Genomic DNA, 6,000 nt, shown 5'->3' with positions numbered 1-6,000 from the left:
GGTTTCCTATTTCAGCTGTTCAGAAATATGAGGCTGAGATAGGCTACATCATGTGTCAAACTCATTTCACCGAGAGCCGTGTCTCTACGGGTTTTCGCTCCTTCCTTGTGCGTGATTGACGAATTAAGGTCACTAGTTAATTAACTCCCCACACCTGGTTGTCTAGGGCTTAATTGACAGGAAAAATAAAAAACCTGCAGGCTTGTCTAGGCCCTCCATGGAATGAGTTTGACACCCCTGGGCTACATCATTTTGGTTTAGAAGAGGGTGAGTAACGAGATACATTTAAAATTAGGTGGAGTATGAGCAGTAGCTAAATAGTGTGCTTGAAAATGACATGTGCAGAATGTGATCCGGATCTTAATCTTTTGTGAAAGACGATACCATAGCGGCTGGAAGAGGCGGGGGCGAAATCTCTGTATTGGTAGTCGCAGCCTTATTTTAATGCGCTTCGCCACCAAACAAGACCAAATTTGGTTGGTCAGGACCGGACCAAATCTGAACCAATCATAGACTTCTATGTTTCACAAAAACCCACAGTTTTTTTGTTGTATTGTCTGTAGTATTATACATGTTTGTAAAATGATTTGATTACTTGGCACTCTTAAATTGTTTGATAATTCGAAAAGCAAGGTCCCACACTAAAAAACAAAATTAAGACATTGGGCAAGTTTCTCAGCTGGTAATCATGAGTTTGCGGTACCGCAAAGGAAAGATAGTGATGACGCTCGTTGACATTGTTGCACATGATAGCTATGAACTTTAGAGCACGCTTCAGACAATCACCGTGAATGATAAAACGTGTTGATATAATTTTTCACCTCACACTATCACTTTGATTAATTTTAATTATAGTCTATATAATGTTGCCTTGCATAACTTAATTTTTTTACAAAATCTGATGGTTGTTAAAAGCGGAATTTTGACAATATTACCGTTATATCAACACATTCGTCACTCAACTTTGCTGCGCTCCAAAGGGATGCATTGAAATAACATGTTGGTAATTAAATAACTAAAATGAAAACCCCAGGTGTGTTCTCATTCCCTATTCCGATGCCCTTAGTATAACCTAACAAAATGCACACTGTCAAATGACAGTGGAAAAGCAACACCTCTCTCAATAAATAGACATTCATAAATGACGTAAGATATTCAATAGCAGGTAAACATAAACCAATCAGTATGGCACCAAGTAAATCAATACATTTAAAAAGTCATTTCACCAAACATGTACAAACATACATTCAATAACAGTCAAACTGTGGCAACCTTTAAAAAAACGGGGTACCCCTCAACTACTAGAGCTCTGTAGTGTAAAAATTCTAAGTTGCAGGCCTGTGCCCAGCCCAGCGCCTCGTCCCTCAACTATAGATGAACCAGAGCAATCCTTGCGCTTGCCGTGTGAGTGTCCGTATTCAGTGCAGTGGTGCGTATTCAATGCAGCTAGCTAATGAATAAATGTTTATTGGTAGGCCTATTTGGTCGTCCTTATCTCAGGTTAAGTCTAACATTTCGCGAAGCTATACACGGCGTTGCAAGGCTGCCATTTTTAGACTGTTGGCTGAGGAATGGCAATAATGTAATTAATTGTTCAGTAATTAAAGTTGGAAACTCAAACATAGCAGATTGTCAAATTAATTTTAAATGCAACAGAATACTTATCAGCTACCAATTTTATTTTTTTGAATATACAACTGTCCTGTATAGGCTACCTGAACCTGCATGACATGAGCCGTCCTCGCGCTCTCTCCCAGCTGGAATAGAAGGTAGTGCGTAAAACCAGTCTATTAATGCCAAATAATACAGTCAGTCCACCATCAACACTACCTTACTAGGGATTGTTTCATTATGCAGTGTACTATTTATAGCTATATACCGTCTTAGCTGCGATTTAGGTGCTATTTAACAATTTTATACAACAATTACACATCAAATAGCCTAACAATGAGGGAAAAAGTAGTCGGCTTGAGGATAAATGCAGACACTTTATTGTTGCTCAGCGGGTTTTGTCTGGCTAATAGCCTACACAAATGGGCTGCAATATTCAAGGTAAATTAAATTAGGCCTAAATCTAATTAAATCCAACTTGAGACTCTCCTTAAGTCCTCATTTTGTGTGCAAATGGTTTCACCACGGCCTGTAGGTCCAGGCCCGACTTTTCTATACGGAGTAATGCCAACCCAGACTTTCCTGAGACATTGTGCATTATATGTCCATTGCTCTGCACACAATTTAAACTTAGCCTTCAATGATGCATGCTAAGATATACCATAGACAAGGGACTGCTGATATTGCACACAACTCAAACGCCGGTTCACCAGTATGAACGAAACTCGCAAACCGCCTTTTTTGTTCAAGCCCTCAATAACCGCTGTCCGCTAAATATATGTTTGCGTCTGCCAATTTATTGGCTGTCATATACAGTTCATCTTTCCATAACGTGTTGAGGTCGGCAATTAAAGAGAATTATTGGCTCAATTAAAGATGTTACAGAACTGCTGTATTTTAAGAACTTTTTCCTGTTTCCCTGATGGTGCTATAGCAATCAAGCTGTTTTTACCATCCCTGTTGCGTCAATGTTATTGGTCACATACACATGGTTAACGGATGTTATTGCAAGTGTAGCGAAATGCTTGTGCTTCTAGTTTCGGCAGTAATATCTAACAAGTAATCTAACTAATACACACAAATCTAAGTAAAGGGATGGAATAAGAATATATACATATAAATATGGATGAGTGATGACCTAGCAGCATAGGCAAGATGCAGTAGATGGTATAGAAATACAGTATATACATATGAGATGAGTAATGCAAGATACTTAAACATTATTAAAGTGACATTATTAAAGTGACTAGTGATCTATTATTAGAGTGGACAATGTTTTCAAGTCTGTATGTAGACCGCAGCCTCTCTGTGTTAGTAACGGCTGTATAACAGTCTGATGGAAGCTGTTTTTCAGTCTCTGTCCCAGCTTTGATGCACCTGTACTGACCTCGTCTTCTGGATGGTAGCGGGGTGAACAGGCAGTGGCTCGGGTGGTTGTTGTCCTTGATCTTTTTGGCCTTCCTGTGACAACGGGTACTATAGGTGTCCTGGAGGGCAGGTAGTTTGACCTGACGATAGGCACAAGGAACTCTGCAAGGTGTCGAAAGCGTTCCACAGGGATGCTTGCCCATGTTGACTCCAGTGCTTCTCACAGCTGTGTCAAGTTGGCTGGATGTCCTTTGGGTGGTGGACCATTCTTGATACACACGGGAAACTGCTGAGCGTGACAAACCCAGCAGCGTTGCATTTCTTGACACAAACCTGCACGCCTGGCACCTACTATACGCCATTCAAAAGGCACTTCAATCTTTTGTCTTGTCCATTCACCCTCTGAATAACAAACATACACAATCTATGTCTCAATGCATAAAAATCAGTCTTTAACCTGTCTCCTACCCTTCATCTACACTGATTTGAAGTGGATTTAACAGGTGACATCAAAAAGGATCATAGCTTTCACCTCGATTCACCTGGCCAGTCTGTCATGGAAAGAGCCGGTGTTCTTAGTGTTTTGTATACTCAGATAGATAGATACATATATCTCAGCAAAAAAAGAAACGTCCTCTCACTGTCAACTGCGTTTATTTTCAGCCAACTTAACATGTGTAAATATTTGTATGAACATAACAAGATTCAACAACTGAGACCATAAACTGAACAAGTTCCACAGACATGTGACTAACAGAAATGGAATAATGTGTCCCTGAACAAAAGGGGGGTCAAAATCAAAAGTAACAATCAATAACTGGTGTGGCCACCAGCTGCATTAAGTACTGCAGTGCATCTCCTCCTCATGGACTGCACCAGATTTGCCAGTTCTTGCTGTGCTATGTTACCCCACTCTTCCACCAAGGCACCTGCAAGTTCCCGGACATTTCTGGGGGAAAGGCACTAGCCCTCACCCTCTGATCCAACAGGTCCCAGACGTGCTCAATAGGATTGAGATCCGGGCTCTTCGCTGGTCATGGCAGAACACTGACATTCCTGTCTTGCAGGAAATCACACACAGAACGAGCAGTATGGCTGGTGGCATTGTCATGCTGGAGGGTCATGTCAGGATGAGCCTGAAGGAAGGGTACCACATGAGGGAGGAGGATGTCTTCCCTGTAACGCACAGAGTTGAGATTGCCTGCAATGACAACAGGCTCAGTCCGATGATGCTGTGACACACCGCCACAGACCATGACGGACCCTCCACCTCCAAATCGATCACGCTCCAGAGTACAGGCCTCGGCGTAACGCTCATTCTTCGTCAATAAACAAAAATCCGACCATCACCCCTGGTAAGACAAACCGTGACCCGTCAATGAAGAACACTTTGCAAGTCCTGTCTGGTCCAGCGACGGTGGGTTTGTGCCCATAGGCGACGTTGTTGCCGGTGATGTCTGGTGAGGACCTGCCTTACAACAGGCCTACAAGCCCTCAGTCCAGCCTCTCTTAGCCTGTTGCGGACAGTCTGAGCACTGATGAAAAGTGTGCGTTCCTGGTGTAACTCGGGCAGTTGTTGTTGCCATCCTGTACCTGTCCCGCAGGTGTGATGTTCGGATGTACCGATCCTGTGCAGGTGTTGTTACACATGGTCTGCCACTGCGAGAACAATCAGCTGTCCGTCCTGTCTCCCTGTAGCGCTGTCTTAGGCATCTCACAGTACGGACATTGAAATGTATCGCCCTGACCACATCTGCAGTCCTCATGCCTCCTTGCAGCATGCCTAAGGCATGTTCATGCAGATGAGCAGGGACCCTGGGCATCTTTCTTATGGTGTTTCTCAGAGTCAGTAGAAATGAAAACAGTTAGGCCTCTTTAGTGTCCTAAGTTACCTTAATTGCCTACTGTCTGTAAGCTGTTTGTCTTAACGACCGTTCCACAGGTGCACGTTCATTAATTGTTTATGGTTCATTGAACAAGCATGGGAAACGGTGTTTAAACCCTTTACAATGCAGATCTGTGAAGTTATTTGTACTTATTCTTTGAAAGACAGGGTTTTGAAAAAGGGAATTTTTTGTTTGTTGCTGAGACACAGACAGACATACATACATACACACACACACACACACCAGGACATGTACATAATGAACTCGTACACATTGTAAATATGAAAATAGAATACAGTATTTCAGACGTGACCTACCACTTGCATGTCAATATCAGACTGGGAAGAATTAAACGTTTACCATATCCACCTATCTGTAAGCATGACCAATGGCATAACACCTTATTGATTTGTGAATTCAACCAACCAATAGGAATACCTAAACATCAAATACATATTTCTGCCTTGCCAAGTGGAAACATAACTAACCCTGTTACACCGGCAACACGGTAACATTCACTGTCTTCTTAGTAAGCAACTCCAGTGTAGATTTGGCCTTCTGTTTTTAAGTTATTATTCTGCGGAAAGGTGAATTCATCTCCCAGTGTCTGGTGGAAAGCAAACTGAACCTGGTTTTCCTCTAGGATTTTGCCTATGCTTCACTCCCTAGTCCTTACAATTATAAGCATACCCATCACTTTACTTGAAAATATTGAGAGTAGTACTCAGTAATGTATTGGATTTTCCCCAAACACAAGTATTCAGGACAAAAAGTGAATTGCTTTACCACATTTTTTGCGGTATTACTTTAGTGTCTTGTTGCAAACAGGATGCATGTTTTTGAATATTTTTATTCTGTACAGGCTTCTTTTCACTCTGTCAATTCGGTTAGTATTGTGGAGTAACTAGAATGTTGTTCTCCCATCACAGTCATTAAACTCTAACTGTTTTAAAGTCACCATTGGCCTCATGGGGAAATCCGTGAGCGGTTTCCCTACTATCCGGCAACTGAGTTAGGAAGGACGTCTATATCTTTTTAGTGACTGGGTGTATTGATACACCATCCAAAGTGTAATTCATAACTTGACCATGCTCAAAAGGATATTTAATGTCTGCTTTTTTAAAAAACCCATCAA

The sequence above is a fragment of the Salvelinus namaycush genome, chromosome 42, assembly GCF_016432855.1.
Source record: "Salvelinus namaycush isolate Seneca chromosome 42, SaNama_1.0, whole genome shotgun sequence".
Classification (NCBI taxonomy): Eukaryota; Metazoa; Chordata; class Actinopteri; order Salmoniformes; family Salmonidae; genus Salvelinus; species Salvelinus namaycush.
This window is presented reverse-complemented; position numbering follows the sequence as displayed.